The following is a 23,833-nucleotide window of genomic DNA, read 5'->3' on the forward strand; positions in this document are numbered from 1 at the left end:
GAGCCTCGCATCAAGGCAAAAGCGACACGCCAGGGGATCGGACATCAATCCGACATGCTAGCATGAGATGTTGCACCGTTACACAACGTTATCCACGTTGTTTTGATTGAAATTTGCCACCGTAAGAAAAAAAAAAATGCCAGCCCTTTAAGTAATGTATTCACAATTAATATTTAACAATATCACGGATTCTCTTTCAAGTGTGGCGCACGCGTGTAATCCAACTGAATTTCCCTACCGCAAAGGGGGAAAATGTGGGGTGGGGTGCAGGGGGGCATCACTTTAGAGTAAGCCAGTAAAGAGATTTCTTTTCTGTCTCTGGTTCACTTCAAATGAGTCAAGATCGGCTTTGTGGTTTCAACATGAGGCCACATGACGATGCGACGGCTTTTGACAAGGGAAAATCCAACATTGTGGCTTGTTGGGTTCGCCTATCAATTTATGTAATCCAGGAGGTCTGTAGCATGGTGTCCAATTTTACCGAAAAACACCTGAGCAGCCCGCCAGTGATGTCATGGCGATTCTCTAGTAAATTTGCTTTCTAATTCACAAGATGTTTAAGTGGTTGACTTAACTTCTAAAAAAGACAACCTGGTATTAACATAGTAATAACATAAAAATAACATGGTTAGCTGGTTGGCTCCCATGACCACTATCGTCATAGGGGCAACATTTCCTGTGGTATGTCTTGAGCAAGTACAGCCTGGTGGCACCCATCCCTCTCCAGGCCAACATATGTTTTCACCCGGTCTCCAACCTTTTGAGAATTATGGGAATGTGCTAACCGCGGCACTACAGAAACACTATATTGTCATTTTAGAAATGTATATCAAAATGGTGTCTTTTTGCGCCAATTGGTAAAGCAGCTCTCAGCTTCAAAAACGTTGGTGACCCCTGTTTTAATCAATCTAGCTTGTTAGCTGGCTATCTCGCTAGCTGACAATTTCGCTATCGTTAGCTATCTTGCTAACTGACAATCTTGCTAGCTGGCTATTTCACTAGCTGGCTATCTTGCTAACTGACAATCTTGCTAGCTGGCTATTTCACTAGCTTGCGATCTCGTTAGGTGGCTATCTTGTTAGCTTTCTTTTACACTTGGTGGTTATTTCGCTATCTTGTTAACTAAAAATCTTGCTAGCGGATCATTTTGTTATCTCGATAGCAGGCTTTCTCAACTAGTTGGGTTATTTTGTTATCTGAATAACCCCTTCAATAAATTGTGTTGTTACGTGGCTAGTTCACTAAGTTGCTACATCGCTAGGTAGGCAACTCATTACCTGAATATTTTGCTGGCTGACCATATTTCTGGCTTGCTATCTTGTTATCTTGACAGCTGACTCCTTGTATGAGCTGAAAGTTTAGGGGAACAGCCCAATCTTGGTCGATTTGCAGTGGTCTGATACTCCTTTCATTTCAATGTGATTGCTTGCACAGTGCTCCTTGGGATGTTTAAGGCTTGGAAAATCTTTTTGTTTCCAAATCCAGGTTTAAACTTCTCCACAACAGTATCTTGGACCTGCCTGGTGTGTTCCTCATTCTTCATGATGCTCTCTGCGCTTTAAACAGACCTCTGAGACTATCATGGTGCAATTGAATTTATACAGAGACTTGATTACACACGTGGATTCCATTTATCATCGTTAGTCATTTAGATCAACATTGAATCATTCAGAGATCCTCACTGAACTTCTGGACAGAGTTTGCTTCACAAAAAGTAAAGGGGATAAATAATTTTGCACACCTACTTTTTTGTTTTTTATTTGTTAAAAAAGTTTAAATCGTCCAATAAAGTGTGTTCCACTTCATGATTGTGTCCCACTTGTTGTTGATGCTTCACTGGAAATTAGTTTTATATCATTGTTTGGAGTCTGTTACGTGCCAAAAGGTCACAAAGTTCAAGGGGGCCAAATTGTTTCGCAAGCCACTGTATCTATATCTGGCCTGCTGTATGGCAACCTACGTATTTTGCTAGCTATCTAACCAACTGACAAGCTAGTCGAAGAGCTGACAATAAACTTTGAAAAAATGTTTTTTTGACAATCGTTTGTCTGTCTGTCTAATTTTTCGGTCGTCTGTTTGGAATTCATACCGTTGCCACTACGATAAGGTTGGATTGGCCAAGAAGAGGAACAAGTTCTGGTGAGATAGAATTTCAATTGATCTCCATTATCATAGCCATTATCTTCAGCCTTAATGGCGTCTCTGAAAAGAATGGGAGGGACTTCCGTAAATGAACTCTGTCCCTTTTAAAGTCTTTCTTTATTTTCTTCGCATTTCATCACGATCGATTGATTCACTTTTCATGTCACATTTCAAGCCGCGGGGATGTTCATTGTCCCATTCTGGCTTCTTATTTCCTTGTCCTTTTATTGGGTTAGCAGATGAAAAAGGTCTGTTTTCAAAGCCTCAGTCATGAAGCCAGACACTTCTTTGCATCCTAATTTTAACGTTCAAGGTCAGCATTTGAAGCCGTCTCTTTGACCGACATCAACCAAAATGTAATGATGTAACTAATCAAATCCCTTAACTAATTACATAGTAGACCCTGGGTCGCGGCATCCCTACCTTACAATATTTCCACGTTGTGATGTGGAATACGACAATATTTCAACACCTTGTTACAATTTACCAAACATATGACCTTAATAAAGTTTTCCCCAAATAAATGATACTTTTCGTCATGTAAAGCTAATATTTGATAGTCTTGCCATCATGGCACATGCATTATTGTTCTATCACTGTATTAGTTAGTATATGTCCTGTGTCGTCTTTATGTCATGTTTTGTTCAGTTATAGCTTGTTGTTTCCGGATATTTTGAACTGTCTTTCTTTTGTTTTTCCACATGGTTTGTGTCATGGCACTCACACCCTCTTTCAGATTTTGTTCTGTTAGAGCTGGTTTATGTTTGAACATTATGTCGTTGTTCCATCCATGCATTAGTTTGTTTGCTCCTTCCTCTTGCTTTCATGATTTTTTACATTTAGAGGTTAATATTCAAACATATTTGGTGTCGTCTTATTTTCATGTTAAGTTCAGTTAGTGTTCCAACACACTTGTTTTGTTTAGTCAAAACCAGTTAGTTTGCTTGTATTTATCTCATCATGCACATTTGTTGTTATTGTGTTTCTTGTGTTGTCCTCTTTCTGTGTATTGTTCTGTTAGATCTGGTTGATATTGGAAAATTATGTAGTTCTTGATACCATGCTCGTGAGTTTGTTCTCTGTGTCCTCTTCCTCTCATGATTTGTTGAGTTAGAAGTAGTTCATAAACATATCCTGCATTGTCCTATTTCCACGTGTTGTTGGGTCAGAGCTATTTTATGTTCCAACATAACCTTGTTTTTTTCCTTCTTTCATGTGTTGTTCATATAGATCTAGGTGTTCAAACATTTACTCTCGTCGTTCCATCCACGTGTGTGAATGTTTTTGTGTCGTCTTTATGTTTTGTTCTTTCAGAATTGGTTGGTGTTGGTATATTATGTTTTGTTCTGTTAGAGCTGTTGGGTCGTTGGAGAATTATGCAACGTTAATTGTTATATCCATGTGTGAGTATGTTCCATGAGTCCTTTTGTTCAGTGAGAAGTAGTTGTTATTCCAACATATCCTGCTTCCGCTTTCTTTTGTGGTTTGTTCATTTAAATCTACTGTAGTTAATGTTTTAACATTATGCCACACCTGAGTAGTCCAGCCTGTATTAGAGTAGATTTGATGTTCTTTAATTCTCAAGAGCTTAGTCAACGTCCTTGGTATGTTCTGTTTCATCCATCCATAATCTGCACCGCTTATCTTCAATAAGGTCGCGGGGGTGCTGGAGCCCATCCTAGCTAACTTTGGGCAGTGGGCAGGGGACACCCTGAACTGGTTGCCAGCTAGTCGCAGGGCACATAGTGACGGACAACTAACCGGCTCATTCACACCTAGGGACAATTTGGACCGTTCAAATAACCTGACATGTATGTTTTTTGGAATGTGGGAGGAAACCGGAGTGCCGCAGAGGAAGGCTGGTAGCTGGATTTGAAGCTATGACCTAATAACTGTGCCGCAGACGGCTAACCACTCAGCTGCCATGCCGTTTCATTTTCTCCGAATAACTTATTTGCAAAATTCTTATTTTGTGTCTTCACGCAGGCTGGGTTTTGACAACAGAGCAAAAAAAGACAAAGAATACCTATGCAGGACTGAACATGTGCTTGACATTTTGAATTGCAAGAAAAGGGATACTCCATAATCGTATCATATTGACTCGATCGTGTGTACTCGGGGTTGAAAAGCTCCTTTTGCTCACTTTTGTCGGAAGATTGAAAGCAAACAAGAGTCAAGGAGGGCAGCCCATTGAAATTCACACTGGAGATTTTCACCTTTTATCTCCGTCGCGCCGGTAAAGCGCTTTTGAAAAGAACGGAAATAAACGCTGTGGCCGGATCGTAATTATCTTGGATATGAGTGAAGGTTGGAAAACAGCTGTAAGAAAGAGATGAAAACTTTCCCATGTTACTGGAATTGCTTTGTAGCAGAGAAGAATTTTTGAAAAAAGAACGTACAGATGGAAATGCTGCCGCCACCGCCCACGCACACATGGCTTCCGTTAAAGCCGTAAGAGACTTTCCAGAAAAAAAGCCTGGTTTTGTACTTTTTGCAGCATAAATACAGAAAATGAAAAGTTCCTCCAGTGTACGGTTGACTAATTGAAGTTAAGAATCTTTTATTATATTTTCTTTTTGGCATATTGGTATCAGGCAGTATTTAAGGAAACAAAATTTTATTTATCCATATATTTTGTAGATTTTAATTAGCACATATTTCTCTGACACAAAATTTCAAATTCTTACTGGAATAAGACTTTTTTTTTTTTACATAATAACTATAATTAATTAATTAATTTTAATTGTTAGAGTGACACAATTACATATCTAAAGCAGCATAAAAATAATTATTCGTCAATTAATTCAATCAGGGCTACAGACGTGAAAGATCCATTTTAGCTAGGCTGTCAGAGTTTTTCCTTGCCCACGTGTTGGTTTAAGATCAGGGGATGGTGTAATTGTAATCTGTGCAGTCCTTTGAGACATTTTGTGATTAAGGGCTAAACAAATAAATGACTTGATTTGACCTACAGAAAATGTCCAAAATATGTTTTTATTCGGTTGAAATAGCGTCTTTTCCAAGACGTCATAAATATAAACTCTTGAAGGCTAAAATTGAAACACATGGAGTAGGGTCAACACAACTACTATTGTTTTATAAACGTCTACTTATGGACTAAATCATGTCTAAAATAGACAATGCTTAGCCAATGTCTATTCGCAAGTACAATATCAGCTTCCACTGCTACGCAGACGACACTCAACTATATCTTCCGTTGGAGGAATCTCCCACACTAAACTGTGGAAATTTGGAGGCCTGCCTCATTGAGATAAAAGAGTGGATGTCACTCAATTTCTTGCGTCTTAACTCTAAAAAGACCGAAATATTAGTCATTGGTCCATCTAAATGCCGTGCCTTATTCTCAAAAACTGCTGTGAACATTGACAAATGTCACATCACACAGAGTGACTCAGTTAAAAATTTAGGTGTCATATTTGACCCTGATCTATCCATGCATGTAAAGAAAATTACTAGAACCGCTTTCTTCCATCTTCGTAACATTGCTAAAATCCGTTCTATACTGTCTCAGTCTGATGCGGAAATTATAATTCATGCATTTGTTACCTCCCGTCTCGATTACTGTAATGCACTACTCTCTGGTCTCCCGAAGTCTAGAATCAAGTCTCTTCAGCTGGTACAAAATGCCGCAGCCAGGCTTTTAACTAGGACAAAAAAGTACCATCACATAACACCGATTTTGGCTAACCTGCATTGGCTCCCAGTTAGCCATAGATGTGATTTCAAGGTTCTCTTAGTATTATACAAAATCATACATGGACTTGCTCCCTCTTATCTTTCAGATCTGATTTGCCCCTATGTCCCGGTCCGAAGCCTACGATCTGAGAGTGCCGGTCTTCTGGTGATCCCAAGAGCAAAGAAGTGTTCTGCTGGTTCGAGAGCGTTCTCCATCCGGGCACCGGTGCTGTGGAATGCTCTTCCCCCTGAGATCCGATCTGCAACCTCAGTGGAAATGTTTAAATCTAAACTTAAAACTCATTTCTACTCCATAGCATATGAATAACCTACTCTTCTCGTCGGCTGAAAAATAATCTGTGTAATACAGTGTAATAATCTGTGAAGCCCTTTGAGACTCTTCGTGTTTTAGGGCTATACAAATAAAAATGACTTGACTTGACTTAAAAGACATCCGGTGCTGGGTAAGAAAAGTGAGCAAAATCCCAAAACGTATAAACATATATCTTTGTAAATTCTAGTTGAAATATTGCATTTCCACAGACTAACAATAATTGTTAGCAGAAAGTGAACGCTACAATCTCTTTCGACCGTTGCTGACTCGGATGCAAATGCAATGTGGAAGATTCAGGAGCCTCCACCCTAAACCATCTGCTTCATTACAGCGCATCCGCAATAGAAGTGGACAAAACAACATTACAAATAAAGTCAATTTATTCAGTATTAGGACGTATTACCCATCCAACTCTACCGCCGCACGGTTGGTAATTTGCCGGGGAATTCCACTTAAATTTAGCAGACCTTGCATCGTCTGCAGGATAAGAAGAATCGACAATCTAACTCAATTACGCAAAATTTACATCAACCCTGCGTTTTATGAGCCTTGTGAAAAAAGTCATTTTGTAACAATTCATCAGTATTCATGAAAGAGTCTGCAGCGAGATAAAACTCTGCTACGCTGCATCGGCAATGAATTGATACCTGGCGTTGTCACTGGGAAAAATGGTAAAATAAACGTTTAGCTTTGTGTGTTAATTGGATAACAAAGGCTTAGTTTATACACTTCGTACTCGTTAGATAATATATAAAGAAGTCTTTATTGTCATTGATAATATTGTAGGAAATGTCGCTAAATTATTTGCACATTCATGGTATTTTTAATATTTCTATTGGTAAGAAAAACTGTTGCTGTCAGGCAGGATGTAATGAAAACTGAGATCACTTGCACTCGTTTCTTGGTTTTTATTGGAAGGAAGGAATGACAAGACGTGAATCTTCGATCCGTTGTTTGACGGATTGTCGAGACTTGACAGGCGGGTGAAGGCTTGGCGGGAATGGTTGCGGACAGGCGTAGTCGTCGTGTTGTTGGTTGGGGCTGGACAAGAAGGGCGTCGTTGTGTTCGGATGAGAGATCAGGAGTCAGGCGGGCAGGGCAGGTCATAGGCAGATTCGGAAACAGGTCGGCAACGGAGATCAGGTAGAAGAACAGGAGGCAGGCAGAGAGTCGGAGGTACGGGATTTCTGAGCAAATGGCAACAGATCGCATAGTACAATCGAACAAAGTGTTACCGGAAGCTGGGGATTTAAATATACAGGGTGCGCCAATCAGCTGTCCTGGCTGTTGGCGCCAAATCCTGAACACAGGTGTTCCCGATCCGGGTGATTGTGACAGTTGCAACATGATGTATTAAATTGCATATTCATACTGTAGACCCCTAGCTTACAAAGTCCCTAGCTAACCATATTTTAATCTTACGGTGTGCAAAACAATGTTTTTCAGCCTCTCAATATAGATTTTTACTTACCATACGAGATTAACATAAAAATAATTTTGCATGTCAGAACACACTAAAACAGTACGCTCTGCAGTAGGGATCACAAGGTGAAAATGCCGTATGACAGGGGATAGAAACCTATGCTAAATACCTAATACAGTCCCTGTGTTACCTTGCAATGTTTTCACATTACTATGTGGAATACAATGTTTTTTTCTGCCCCTCGATATGGCACCATACGGGATCAAAATTCTGACTTTGTGGAGCTTGTGCGCATAACGAGTAAGTTAAATTTGGTTCATCAATAAAATTGTTTGAACAAATAAATAATTGACGGATTGAATTGAAAAGGCGAGTTTATTCTTTCTTAAAATAATCTCGCCTTTACATTTTTAGATATTTTTATAAAAAAAAACGGATGAATAACTTAAGTTAATCTGATGGATTGGCTACACAACAATTTTAAGTGAATTCTTTTCATCATCTAATCAAGACACAGACTTTTACATTTATGGATTTTAATAAGCATCTACAGAAGAAACTTGGATAAAATACAGGATTAAGGATAGGAAGAAGTTTAGAGCTCAATGGCTCAATCCTACCAGCTTGACCGCTGGGTTATAAAGGACTGGGACGTTGGCAAAGCCAAGCGTTATTGCCATTTGGTTACAGGACTTGTTCAGAACCTTTTTGGTTGCTTGCTGGACAAGACTTGGTCCTTTGCTCTTTAATGACTGCTTGCTCCAACAGAACCTTTGGTACGCAAAACTTTCTTGTCAGCAGCCATTTCTGCTCCTAACCCTCTTGGCACTTCAGAACTGACTTGCTGAGATGGGAGCGTTCCGCTCACACAGGGCTCCTGCCGGTTTCCTGGGGAGTTGTCGAGGCAATCCTTTGTCCCACAAATGTGAGACAACGCCAAACCCCACATTCAAGCCCAGTGTCACATCAGACAGTTTAATTACCTTACGTAATAGAATTACAGGGATTCAATGCACATGTTTGACATAACTTTTTTTACATTTCAAAACAGAAATCTGACTCAACGTTGAATGCGCTAAATGAAATACCTGACTGCTATCCGTTCACACTATATAGGATGCTGCTCTACAAATAGTTTGTGTCACAGCATTTTCAGGAAATACTATTGCCTGAAATTCCTGCCACAATGCCTCTCTTTCCATTCAGTTCAGTGACAGTGCGATACAATACCGTATTTTTGTACTGTATTTATTAGCAATGGGTCCCAAGACTTGTAGTGATGCTAAAGAGAGAAGCAAGTACAAGATTAAAATGGAAAGGAACCTTGAGATAATGAATACAAAGAAGGCACAGTATAACTCAGCAGAACGAGTCTACTTGACATCGATAGCATATAAATTGTTTGCTAATATAATAACCGTCTATTTACGCATAACATATTCTGATTGTAATCTGTACAATATATACAGATATACATGACCAACGTTATGTTAATCACATGTATGCTCGTACGCTACTTGATTGATTGAGCTGTAAAAAAAAAAACGTGTTCGCGGACACGACAGCACTTGGATATAAGATGAAGAATCTTTTGAGTGGAGAGGAATGTCACAGCGTACAACCTCGGGCTAGCCGCGCTGAAAGATTTACAATACGTTAGCAGGATAAACAGCAGCTCGGCGGCAGAGATATACGCGCTCCGGTCATTTGTTGACGGGTGGAAATATTAACATTCCCCTGACACGAGCGGAGTGACAATTACTTCAACGGTACAGAAATGGGAGTGAAATGACATGGATGGAATCCTAATTCATCATGGAACATTTGTACTACTTAGAATGACCTGTCAGAGGCAGCGTAGTGCCGATAATTGAAGTATCAGCGACAGGAGAAGAAATCAAAGAAGTTTGGCTGACATTGCAATGGCAATTGTGGGAGCGTTTTAGACAATTAATTTCCCTGTAATACCCTCCAATATTAAGTTGGATATTTTATACGATAAATATGTGAGTATAATCATCTATTACAAAACAACCCGTGATTAAAAAAAATTAAAATACCAGAACAAAATGGCTTGGAATATTCACAAGACATTATTCCAGGTCATCAAAACAAGTATGAAAATATTTAATTCAACAATAATTTATTTGAATGGATTATTCAACTTAAAAAGATAAACCTACTTTTTAATTCTAAATTTTAAAACTGAAATAATGGGACGGGCAAATATATTCAAAACACATGCTAATTTAATCTTAATATCTTCACACAAGCGGACTAAATATAGCAACAAAGGTTACCGAGCTGCCAAGAAATGTTTGAACATATGTTAAAAAGATGCCAAGATTTTTTGTAAATTTTAAGAACATAAGTTTTAATTAGGATAGGTCTTCTATCCCTGGCTTTACGGCAATTTTAGTATGTGATTCGTATCTCAAAACAGTTTGATGTCGTATCTCAGGGTGTACTGTGTTTTGGGTTGTATTCCTAGTTTATTACCTCCACCAAGGCCAGGAACCAAGAGAATCACATTCAATTATGATTCTCCTTGCAGTTTTGTGTATTTATTCAGATATAACTCTTTTTTTTTTTTAACCAAAAAATGAACTCAAAGTTGGTGTGCACGTTATACACAAGGTTTTATGGTAGTAAATCAGCATATTTGTGCAGTGATTGATCAGTAAATAAATAACGCTCACCACAATCATAAACCACTGGATGCAATGGAAATTGAACCGAGGTCTAAAAAATTGCAAAGTCGATTCATAATCAGATACACCAAAGAGTTGTTTCCCCTCATCATGTTTTTTGCATATGTTTGTATCTTTCAAGATGGCTTTCTGTTTTTTTAAATTCTCTAACATTGGTTTCTGGCACCGTGAGTAAAAATAGTGTGATATTGAGATAAAATTTATGGATTTGATAGTGGCACACTAGTGGTTTTAATTCAATGCACCTTAAAGTCCAGTGCACCTTATACATGAAAAATATATGACAAAAAACTATTTTTTAAATTTTATTTTTAGTACTCCAGTGCACCTTATTGTGCGAAAAATGTTGTACAATTGATTGTGATTCTCTTCACAGTATTGCTCGCTCCTTTCTTATCAGTTCACATAAGTAAGCCATCACCCAGAGCTAAAAATATCTTCTCACGTTAGACTTTATAAATTCTTTTGCCGTGGCATCCCCCCTCCCCCTCCCAAATTAGCATTTGTGAATCTATTACGGAACCAATGGCAGATGTCTAGGAACATGAGGGCAATTGATGGAGGAGAATTTCAGCCTTATTGGGTCAAAGCACCCTCCCGTCTCCTCCTCATTCACTCCCCACTGACCCAAAGCTGAAGGTCACCGTGTCCTTAGCGGCGATGATGTGAAGCTCCCTATTGTACGACGGCTCTACGCCAGCGCTCGACTTTCAGCTGCAATTCATTGGGCAAACAGGAGGTTCACCCTCCTCCTGGCGAGCTGTAAAAAGATATAAATGGGATCAGACTTTGCCTGAAGACCATCCACCGTAAAAAGGAGATGAATGAACGTGGGGGGGAGGACTGGCAATGCACTAAGCGCTTCCTACCAGGGGAGGTGAGATTCAGTGCTAGGCCGTGCATCACAGCGCTTCAGCCAGATTAATAGAAACAAGGAAAGTCCAGCTTGGAAGATTCCGGGCAGTAAATCACAGGGGAAGGGAAAAGATTGCGGAACGGAACTCCAGCATACAAATCCCATCGACTCTGAATTGGGGATTCACTATAACCGTTTTTCCTACCGATACAGATAAAATCCTGCAAAATCCAACAGAAAAAATATACATTGTGACTTATTTTGGGGATTTGTTGCAGCTAAATTTTATTGCACTTCTTGTTGTTATGATGCACTATCCTTTTTCATTCATAAACATTGCACTATTATTATAAGTTCGGCCAGTCTTTAAGCCCTAGAAACGCCTCCCGACTTACGTACATTCGACTTACGGATTTCGGCAGATACGATCATTTTTTCGGGATGTCGAAAAAATATCCGGACATAGCTGTAAGATTTTGTATTATGTGCACCTTTTTCAGAGTAAAGGACAGTACTGTAGTGCTCCTTCCCTCCACGTGGTGCTATGAAGGTCACCCAGTATCCACACCGAAGAAGAAATCCGGTTTGTACTTTTTGGTTCGTGTGTAGTCATAGCAACGTGTACTGTATCGCTAGCGCGCTAAGAACTTTGGCGTTTTTATTGATTAATATCTTGTGCATCCATTCAATATGGTTGGTGTAACGTTTAAGGAAGAGGCGAGCCATTTCTTTTTAAATGAAAGTGGAATAAGAAAGCCTGATGCGTTTGAGATAACGTTTTTTTTTTTGGCCACTTTTTACCACAGAGGAGGACCTCTTGTAGCGCAAGTAAAAAAGTAAGTAAAACCTTACTTTATAGCGCATATTATTTTTATTAAATGTTTATTTTTTTAGTACAAAACAATACAGGCTACTAATACAAGCCTTAAACATACTTATATAAACCATAAACATACAAAATATAGCACTATGGCAAATTCCAAACAAATTCGATCTTCCAGAACCCAACTCGTTCGTAGGTCGGGCAGCGTCTGTATGTTCTAACTATATTTTTTCTGCCTTTTATCCTGATAGTCTTTTATGTTTTTTTTTCTTTTTAAAATCTTTATGACATGTTTACCCTAGAGTGCCATGTCCAGACAAATCATGTCTAATCTCGCTGCATACAATGTTTACAACAGTGGTATCAATGACAATAAAGATTCAATTCAACATCCAAGTAAAGAATATTGCCAAAAATGTATATGGCTTTGGGGGAAATACACCACTTACAGACATTATGCAAGTTTCCAATACTGAATGTCACAAATGTCATGGCCCAAAAAAATGATTAATTTTTTGAATTGACATTATCTTACCTGTGCACAGTAGCGATCATGGATAAAAATATACATTCCAATGCTGATGCATAAAGGGGAAACAGCTGTTCTGACTGAGCGAAGGAGGTTGTTCCCCTAAATCTCACAATATACGGCCCCAGTCATCCTCTCTTTAATGCAGCTCACTTCTCCTGTCCCATGTGCAGAAAAACACCCCCTAAGCATGACGTTTTAGTGTATTACCTAAAGTAACCTTGGAAACGTTGGTCCCAGCTATTTTCAGGTCATTGACTAGTAGTAGTAGTTCCAGGGTGATTCCTCACCTTTCTTAGAATCACTGAGACCCCATGAAGTGATATCTTGCATGAGGCTCCACTCGGATTAAGATTGAACATCATGTTTAGCTTAGTCCATTTTCTAATTATTGCTCCAACAGTGGGCTTTTTTTTTACCAAGCTGCTTGGCAATTGCTCTGTAGCCCTGTCCAGCCTTGTGTTTTGACTAGTCTCATCAAACTGTTTGTCACTGGTGTCTTTGGACAGCTCTTTGGTCTTCGCCATGTTACAAGTTCAAGTCTTACTGATTGTATGGGGAGGACAGGTGTTTTTATGCAGCTAACGACCTCAAACAGGTACATCTGATTCAGGATAATACAGAGAGTGCAGGTGGGCTTCTAATGGGCGGTTTAACAGGTCTTTCCGGGGTCTTTTCAGCTTATTTGCTGCTGTATCACACAAAAAAAATCTTTAAAAAATCATCCATTGTGATTTCTGGATAATTATTTTAGTTTATCTCTCTCACAGTGGACATGCACCTATGATGAACATTGTAGACCCCTCCATGATTTCTAAGTGGGAGAAATAGCAAAAGAGCAGGGTGTTTAATTACTTATTTTCTTCACCGTAGTTTAATGTAAAAAAAACATGTGAAGTGGTTTACAGTACCGGCAGTAAAAATTTAAAACACAATGATATACTGATGTGTTGATAATTTGACCTAAGTCTCACCGGAGTATAGGTCGCACTCCCTGCCAATTTATAAAATAAACTTGTAGTTTGAAAAATTTGTTTTTTAATAGCATTTTTACACTGTGTAAGAAAATAGTTCCCAAAATGTTTTAATAGGCTCGAAAAGAGAATTATGGAAGCTATCAAAATGGACGCATTAATCAGGAAAAGTTGTCACGGAAACAGTGAAGTACAGTTAGCTTAAGCAATCTGAAATAAAACAAAAAAAAACAATTACAGGTCGTGCTTTTTCAAGAACAGCAATAATGTTCGACCCAGGCTACATTTACATCCAGACAAACCCTATTAACTGTTTTTATTGCAAATATTTCAAATGAAGCATGTTTAACAAGCAGCATCCCCCGTCACCATTTTATTATTCTGCCACCGCACTCTCGGCCAATTGCCTAAGGGATCTATCTTGTTTACGATACATTTTTTAATATACACCTGGAACTCAAATCTAACCGGCGAGACTTCCGAAAGGTACGTCACAAGCGCATTTTTACGCCTCCCGATTTCCTCCCCAGAGAAACGGAACCTGCCGCATGTGCAGTAAAACTAATTACCAATAAAGAAATATGACAATAAAGGAATGTCTGTATCTCGGCGAACGCCGTGTCCTTGATGACATCGTCCCACGTCTGCAAAAAAACTGTTTCTAATTTGTTCTTGACTTAACTGGCTACGCCATTTGGGTTTTAAGACGGCGGAACGTACTAATGGTATTTTCGTGCAGAACAACAGTCAGAATCATTTAGTTGAAATTAGGCATTGTCTGCCTCTCCAAAACCGCATAACTGTTTAGAAAATGATAATACCACTTTATTGTAGCACAAACATACCAACGTTTTCATTAAAGGTCGACCGATTATTATGCAGGCTTGTTTTCAACACCGACATTTGTGAATTTGACAGATATCGGTATTGGCATTTTTATTTATTCGACGGGACGATTATTAAATCTCAGATGCAGCCGAGACACTCCTTCCCTCCTCTGAAAAAACAACAACACATCAGTCGATCGCTACTTTTGAAATTAAAAAGAGGTAGATTTTATTGCCATGGTCAATATTTTTGCTGGGGTTTTTTTTTGCTACTTTTTCCATTTTTGTTTTCTTTGTTTTCTGTGTATGTGTTTGTCAGGATGTCGATCACCCCTCTCAAGGGATATGACCAGGGTAAATAGAAAGAATAGATTTTATTGTGCCCTATATTTTTGTGCGCGAAACACAAGCCGTCTCTCTAATATTAAAAAAACAAAGTGATAGTTTATAACCTGGTAGTGGCAAAATGTTACTAAAACAGAAATCTAATGCAATTGTAGGAGCAGTTTATTAACATACAAAGACTTATTATCTCTGCAGGATAAAGCAGCTGTATAGCTGAAATTGAATTTTCTGTTCAGGAGAGTTATAGTATTTTCTGGATAATAAGGCCCACTTAAAAACTCCAAATCTGCCAGATATTCAAAGTGCATTTTAGAATCCAATGCGCCTTATAGACCTGAAATACAGTAAATACAATGGGAAAGGTATAATTATAATTTAAAAAATAAAAAGTAATATAACATTTTCCAGATTTTTTTCGTTTTTAATAAAAAATATAAAAAAACGAAACATGAACAGCATCTAAGCCACTTGGTTCATCTAATTTTTTATTTAGGCTTTTTAAAAAAAAAATGTGTGTTGTTGCTAAATGTTATTGCACTAAACTGTGAAAATATATACCGTGTGACTTAATTTGGGGATTTTCATTGCTGCTAAATGTAAATGCACTTCTTTTTAGTGCACCATTGTTGGTAGGTTGGATCCCTTAAAAATTAGGGCCACAGTGGCACCATTTCCTGTGGTGTGTCTTGGGCAAGTACAGCTTGGAGGCACCCATTTCTCACCATACCAACATATGTTTCCACCCGGTCTCTAACCAGGGACCTAACCACTGCACTGAGGAAACATATTGTCATAATGGACTATTATTTTTCATTCACGAACATTGCACTATTATTATAACAGGCCAGTCTCTATGCACTATGTTGTAAATACTTTTTGCCTATTTATCCTAATAGTCTTTTATCTTTTTTCCGTCTTTTAACCTCCTAAAACCTGGCGTCCACACGCATGGACATAAATGCATAAAAAACAAAAAGCTTGGGTCTTAGTAGGTTTAAACCCTTTATTACATGTTTACCCTGCCATGTCTAATCTTGTTGCATACAATGTTTCACAATGTTGATATCAATGACAATAAATATAAATATATAAATAATTTCTGAAGCAAAAACTGTGCATTCCTGTTATTATTGCCTATGTATTCTAATAATATTTTTTGTTCGTTTTAATTTTCTTCTTCAAACTCAATTTTCACATGTTTACCCAGGAGAACCACATCTAAAGATGTTGTAAACAATGGTCATCAAAACAAGTATGAAAATATTCAAAAGTGATGGGTCCCGGGGACTTGCATGCTCCAAAATCTATGGATCCCAACAGAGATCTATGGGTCCCCAATATGTAGTGTTATCGAGGTTGAAATCGTAAATCGGCGACAAATATATGATATAAATCTATATATTCATTCAGTTTTAATCATCAAATTATTAATTTATTTTCTGCATCAAATTATTGTTGGTAATGTACAGATTAAAGGGATAACCACAAACCTGTCTTTTTTTTAATTTTCTCCTTTTACACTTCCTTTTTTTCTTAACTTCTTTATACAACATAATTCGTAATATCAATCATCAAAGCAAATGGGCCGTTTGAGAGCCGACTCTTTTTAATGAGTTGATCCAAAAAAGCCGGTTCTCTAAAAAAAGACGGACTTCCTTTCACTACACAACAAGATCTCGTTGGCCGAGATCGGCGTGCAGACAAAAACTCGAACCGCGAGACCAAAACAACAATGGCGGATCTGCCTGAAGAAAAGTTTGGAGTGCAGTAAATCTTTGTTAAAAAAAGTAATCGGGTAATAATGACAATTTTGTGGCAAAAAGGTTGCGTCCCGGGGACGCACGTTGATTTGAGACTATGCGTCCCCAGCAAAAATGATGCGTCTGGGACGCGGGCAAACGAGAACACTGTACACTACGTGGTAATTAATAAAGATAAATATAATTCTATTTAATTCAATTTTAAATGAATAGCTAAAACTGAGAGCTGTCCTTTTATTTAACAGAAGTACCGTATTTTACGGACAATAAAGGGCACTCAAGAACCCCAAATTGGCCAGATATTTGAAAGTCCGCCTTATAATACGATGGACAGACTTAGAAATGCATAGTTAAAACTAAATTATACTCGATACTGTAACTGCTCTGCTTTTGAGAAACATATCGAGTTGTTTTTGAGTGCCCTCCTGTGGTTAACATGTTAATTGTTTGTTGACTAAATTAATTTTAGTGGTGTAAACAGATGGCATAATACTAATTTTTGTTCTCTGAAATAAATTATTTTAATTTATTTTAATTTATTGTTTTTTAATGCAAACCTTGCTCTTACTGTAGTTTTAATTCCATGCACCTATTTTTTGGCTGGGTGCACCCTATAGTGTGGAAAATAGTTTTTTTTTCCTTTAAGATACACATCACACTTATTAGTAACAGATACAATGAACAACACACTGGCTTCCATGTCGAGATAAACATCTCTTTCCGCTGTGCATTAGCTAATAGCATCCAGGATGTTGGCATTGACGATCCAAGAAAGTATTTGAGAAGAGTATTAGATATTAACACAGGTCAATAAGAGTGAGTCAAATTCATGTGAACAGAGAAGAACAAAGCACTTCCCACTTCATCCACCCACAGACCCTGATTTCTTTTCAGACTAAGGGTAAAGTGATACTCCAGCAACAATAGGCCGTATTCATCGGCGCTTGGGTCAAAAAGAGGTTGTTCCCGAGTGATTGGTATCTGTTTTATACCCGCGTCCTCACACCCGCGGCAGCCTCAGATAAAACTATCGAGCAGGATCATAAAGAGCTTCTTTGATACAGTAGATCGCTGTATTTTATTAAACATATTTAGAAACCTGGTGGGAAACTTTTACACCGTTTTGAACTAGTTTTATCCCTATCTCCTAGAGCAGGGATGGGCAACTGTATGAAGTCAGGGGCCGCATTGGGTTCCAACTTTTTGCCAAGGGGCAAATATTTTCATTTAGGAATAAATACAGAATACATGCCGACAATCTACATGTTCTTCTTATTATGAAATAGACTAGTCTCATCAAATTGTTTGTGAAATGATTCCAACTAAAGCTAAATAATATATTAGGTCCCTGTTTTAAGCACTAAATTTGATATTTAGTTTTGTAGTACTACTGTACGTGTTTTTTGAAATATTTCTGCAGTCTGATTTTTGTTGTAGGTCTGTGGTATTTTTGTAGCATTACTGTAGTATTTCCATTGTAGTATTTTCTAGGTATTTATGTAGTATTTCCACAATTTAATTTTTGTGGTATATCTTTAGTATTTTGGAGTATTTTTGTAGTATTACTAGATTTATTTTTGTAGTATTCCCATAGTAGTATTTTTGTAGCAATTCCAGGCTAGAATTTTTGTTGTATATCTGTTTTTTTTGTGGTATTTTTGTAGTACTACAATATTAGATTTTTTTTGTAGTATTATTGTAGTTGCATTTTTGTACTACGTACTTCTGTTGAAGTATTTTTCAAGTATTTCCGAAGTAGTACTTTAGTAATATTTCTGATTATTTCTCGTATTTCCATACGATTTTGTTATATTTTATTACTATTTTTGTAACATTACTGTAGTTGTATTTTGTAGTATTTCTGGGCAAATATTTCCGTTGTAGGGTTTTTGTATTGTAGGATTACTGTAGTAGTCTATAGTATTTTTTTTCTTTTCAGAATTAAAGCAAAATAATGTAGGAGCTCCGTCTTTTTAGGTAATATATTTCATACTTTTGTAGTCATTTTGTAGTAGTTTTGTAGAAGTATTTTTATTGTAGATAGACAAAGGGACAATGAGGACAAAGTTGTGTCAAAAAACATTGTTTTATCAGAAGTGATTTTTAACGATTGTCTCATCTCATCTCATCTCATTAGCTGCACCGCTTATCCTCAGTAGGGTCGCGGGGGTGCTGGAGCCCATCCCAGCAATCATCAGGCAGTGGGCAGGGGACACCCTGAACTGGTTGCCAGCCAATCCCAGGGCACACAGGGACAGACAACTCGCTCGCTCATTCACACCTAGGGACAATTTGGACCGGCCAATCCACCTGATACGCATGTCTTTGGAATGTGGGAGGAAACCAGAGTGCCCGGATGAAACCCACGCAAGCACGGGGAGAACATACAAACTCCGCACAGGAAGTCCGGTAGCTGGATATGAACAAACACAGGAGGTTCCCAAGACCTTAAAACTGTGCCGCACACGCGCCGCCGTGCTGCCCCTTAATGATTGTCATTATATTTTAACCAGTGTTATTTGGAGGGCTAGATTCAAAAGCGTGCCGGGCCGCATGTGGCCAGCGGGCCGCGGTTTGCCCATCCCTGTCCTAGAGTGACATTATTTAGAAATTATGGATGAATGTTTCTTTGGAAATTAAATGTTAAGTTCCCTAAGGTTCAATTTTATGCCCAGTACTCTTTTATCTGTATATGCTTTAGATATTTAGATATTTATCTGTGGATGGCAGAGAACAGTAGAAAGCAGAGGTCAAGTCAAGTCTTAATCATCAGATATAAAACCCAGAGAAACTTTTGCAGAAACTGCAAGATTTTAGAACTTGGGCGATATTTTTTTACTTTGAGTGTAATATTATCAACATATCAAAAATAGAACGTAAGAGTTTTTTTATGTAGCCAGAAGTCTGCCAATTTCGCTCTCAGGCAAACACAAATGGGCTGATGCAAGCATTTATCTCCTCATTTAGATGGTTGTAATTCTTTGTTATGTAGATTCCCCAAAAAATAATATCAAAAACGATAGTTTTTTTTGTCGCTTGAAGAATATAGCCAGAGTCTCTCAATTTCTCTCTCAGGCAAACATGGAAATGCTGATGCATGCGTTTATAGCCTCGGTATTGGATTATTGTAGTTTCTTGCTTTCTGGATTCCCCAAAAATAATATTGAAGGCAATGATTTCTTATAATTTGAAGAATGTAGTGAGAAGTGCTGATGTATCCTATATATGGAGGACAGATCCAGCCATATGTAGGAATACATGGATAAATAAATACACAAATATACGCCATATAGATAAATGAACACATAAATGACATATATTCAGTTAAGTCATGCATTTATGCATTTTGTCATTTATTTAGTCATTTATTTATTTTAATACATATTTTTTTGTATGTTCTGTCATGTATTTAGTTGTGTATTTTGTCACAACAATATGTGTTTTAAAATGAGGGGGTGGGTCAAACTGGCTGAGCTTTTCACCTATTGGTTGATGGGTGTCGTAGACGATTTGTTCATCACTGATTAACCAACAGGTAAAAAGCTCAGGCAACTGGGCTACCGCCTCATTTGAATAACATTTCGTTGTGACACAACAAAATACATCACAAAATTTACGACAAAATAAATACAGATATAAATGACAAAATGCATGAATAAATGAATACATTACTTTTATGTCATATGTTTGGGTATTTCAGTACATGATCTATGTGTTTGTTTATATGTATGTCATATATTTTTAGGTATCTATTTATATATTTATTTCTACGTATGGCAGAAGTGATCCTCCATATTTTTACCTCCTATTATTTCGATGACTGTACTTTCTTGCTACGCCTGAGTCCCCAAAAAGAACGTTGCAAGCCCTGCAGTCCCTGTAGTATGTTTCTTTTCTTATTGTACATTGAATGGTTCATACATCAATTTGAGCTGCATATAATTGTCTGAACTAAGAATACCAATCCATTTTGATTTGATTTTAACAAATTTGTTGCCGTCAGAATGTTCAGGTAGATGTGTCAATTGCTAGGCTAGCAAGTGTGCTAGCCTGACAAGGTGGAAAGGTTTACGGCAACGGATTATACACTCCCCGCGGGGCCGCAGATGGCGTAAAAATCCTCGGTGGCGGCGAAAAGGTCACAAAATACAGCAAAATAGACACCGAAAGCCAACCAGCCTCCCCCCAATCATTGCTTCTCCTTTTTTTTTCTTTCACTCTGTCATCAATCCTCGGAGGAAAATAATTTATTTTCAGCGTCTTGACACAGAACAGAGAAGAAATGTCGCTAAATGTCAAACTAGAGATGAATTTTGACTTGAAAGGAGAAACAGTCTCGGATGGAGTAGATATTTGAAAAAAAGAAAAGAAAAACAAGTTTAGTACTGTATACAGTCATTTTATTATCATTATTATTTTCAATTTCTGGGGTCTTTAAAGCCCCAGTGTGTAGTATTTGATCACTAAATGGCATTGTTGTCTAATGTAAATAAAAAATCATTGCCACAGAGTGCAGCAAGACGCCAGACAAACATGGCAGCGACTACTAGGTAGGATTACACCATATGAATTTTTTTTTTACCTGACAAAAGTTTTTGTAGAAGGCACAATATATTACACACTGCCCTTTTGAAAATGTTACAATTCTTTGGTAACACAAAATGTGTTTTTAGTTTGTAAATAAAACACACATGCACACTGTTTTTTGGTCAATCGTTTTTATAAATCAATACATAAGGTTAAAAATGTTAATAATTAAACAAATACGTTGATACATATCATCCACAATAATAATACAAATAAATACAGTCAATAAGTCACGTCAAGCCATGTTTATTTGTTTAGCACTTAATCACAAGAACATCATTTTTGATAAGAAAATAAAAATGGTCATTCATTTTTTGCAAATAATTCTATCTATCTACCCTGGTGATATCCCTCGAGAGGGGTGACTGACAGCAAGACAAACACATACAAAAACAAAGAAAATTGAAAAAAAAGGGAAAAAGTAGCAAAAAAACACACACAACATTTTTGGACCATGGCCAAGCCAAATGCCCAAACACCCAAACAAGTTAAGCACCTGGGCACCCAAGTTGGTCATGCTTTCGTCCCTCCAGATAAAACGGGACACAAGAAAGCGGCCATGTCACTTGGGTCAGGGTGACACAACACACTCTTCTGTTCAACAGCAGGGCCCGACAGCTTTCATTGGTTTACCCCTGCCGCATCATACGGGTGCCCTGCCCATTCCTTAGAACACGTCTAAACATCCCACCATCCTTTTACAACACCTCTCGACTCATTCCTATCACCAACAAGAGCTCTAGCTTCCACTATATTTAGACCTCTTTCCTGCAGTGCACTCATAACACCATCCATCCACGTCAATCTCGGCCTTCCTCTTGGTCTCCTTCCATTTACTTCTGCTCTGTAGATCCTCTTCAACATCCGCTCCTCATCCATCCTCTCCATGTGTCCAAACCAACCGAGTACTCTCTTATCCGTACGCTTGCTCAGTTCCACTACTATTCCAGTTCTGTCTCTCACAATTTCATTACTCAATCTATCCAATCTTGTCACTCCTAACATACTCCTCAAACACTTCATCTCAAAAACATTTACATTTTGTAAAGAATAAATACTATAAATTTAAATAAGTGTCGTAACAAACAAATTTATGTTCAATATTTTTTAGAAATAAATAAATTCAATAATTTTCAAAAAAAGTTAAACAAATAAAGTGAATAATTTGAATGAATAAACAGTGTTCATTGACCTCTGAAAAGTGATGGGTCCCGGATGCTCAAAAATCTATGGGTCAACAATAGAGATCTATGGGTCCCCAAAATTTAGTGTTATCGAGGTTGAAATTGTAAATCGGCGACAAATATATAAATAAATATATAAATCTATATATTCATTCAGTTTTAATCATCACACTTAATTGGTAATACAAAGCAGTTATCACTTCACATTTTTCAGCTCACAAAAATATTGTACATTATACAAAATAATATTGCTGAAATATTCGTCTATATATTCATGCAGTTTTAATCACTTCAGTTGTAATGCCTTCTCAAAGTCCAATTGCAGCAACGGAATTTCCATAGCTAATTTGTGGTTTTCATTGTCGTTGTGCCGATCCAATGTGCTTTTCTGAAAGTTCGTATCGCGAAATGATTTATGCAATCCAGTTTTTTTGTCACGCTGGGTGCATGCATCACAGAACATGTAGCCTCCATTATCATCCTCCTCATAGCATAACCAGGAATATAATTGAGTCCATTTTGGCAGATTTTTGGCCATTTTGTGTATCTTTCGTCGACTCATTGGCTTCAAAACACGTGTTTTCCTCGCCTTCCGATCTTCTGAAGAATTTCTCCGTCGTTTTTTTCGTGCCGAAATTATTGCCGTTGTTACCACTTTCTGTATTATGTTTCGACTTATTACCGACACTGAAGAAATTACAGATTTTTTGTTGATTTGCACCTAATACCAACTGTTTTTACGGAGGCATACTTCTCTTTCACTCGACAACCGCCAAAACAATTATGTCATCTCGAAGCAACGAGATCTCATTTGCCGAGATCGGCGCGAGACCAAAACAACAATGGCGGATCTGCCTGACGAAAAGTTTGGAGTGCTGTAAATCTTTGTAAAAAAAAAAAAAGTAATCGGGTAATAATGTCAATTTGGTGTCAAAAACGTTACGTCACGGGGACGCACGATGATTTGACACAATGCGTCCTCAGCAAAAATGATGTGTCTAGGACGCAGGGACGCGGGCAAACGAGAACACTGAATAAATATGGCACAAATCAATACTAATATATCAATAATTAAATATAGATATGGTCAAAAAGTTACAATAAATAAATAAATAAGGTAAAACAAATCTGAAATCAATAAGTGGATAAAAAAAGTAAAAGCTCCCAAAAATAATAAATACATTAATATATAAGGTAAAAATCTGAGATTAATAAATCAATATTATGAACAACTTTTGCAAAAAAAATAAAAACAGACATAAATAAATAAGGTAAAACAAATCTGGAAAAAAATACATAAGCAAATAAATAATATGGCAATAATCTGCAAAAATAGTTCAAACAGCTGAAATAAATAAATGCCTATACAAAAAAGGAAAATACATTTGAAATGAATAAATACATAAGTATTAAAAAATATGAATAACTATTTACACACACAAAGTAAAAAAGTAGTAAGTAAAAAAGTAGTAGTAAATAATCTGCTCAATAAATTGTAATCAATAAAAAAATATGATAAATAATTTGTAATAAATGAATGAACAAATAACAAAGGTCAATCATCTGTGATCAAGCAAAAAATGATTATGGTCCATCATTTGTACCGTATTTTCCGCACTATAAGGCGCACCGGGTAAAAGGG

General features: G+C 37.5%; 1 protein-coding gene and 1 long non-coding RNA gene across 2 annotated transcripts in view; both read right to left on the reverse strand.

The window, feature by feature from the left end:
- The window catches only part of LOC148357522 (LHFPL tetraspan subfamily member 6 protein), an 89,910-nt gene that overhangs the window by 10,754 nt on the left and 55,323 nt on the right, over nucleotides 1-23,833 (reverse strand). The window lies entirely within an intron of this gene.
- LOC148357524 (uncharacterized) lies at nucleotides 7,061-11,241 on the reverse strand. The gene is made up of 2 exons (XR_015851538.1): nucleotides 10,934-11,241; nucleotides 7,061-7,359 (listed from the first exon to the last, which is right to left on the reverse strand). It is a non-coding gene; the product is annotated as an uncharacterized LOC148357524 (long non-coding RNA).

The sequence above is a fragment of the Urocampus carinirostris genome, chromosome 10, assembly GCF_059441175.1.
Source record: "Urocampus carinirostris isolate Australia breed hairy pipefish chromosome 10, RoL_Ucar_1.0, whole genome shotgun sequence".
In the NCBI taxonomy this organism is placed as follows: Eukaryota; Metazoa; Chordata; class Actinopteri; order Syngnathiformes; family Syngnathidae; genus Urocampus; species Urocampus carinirostris.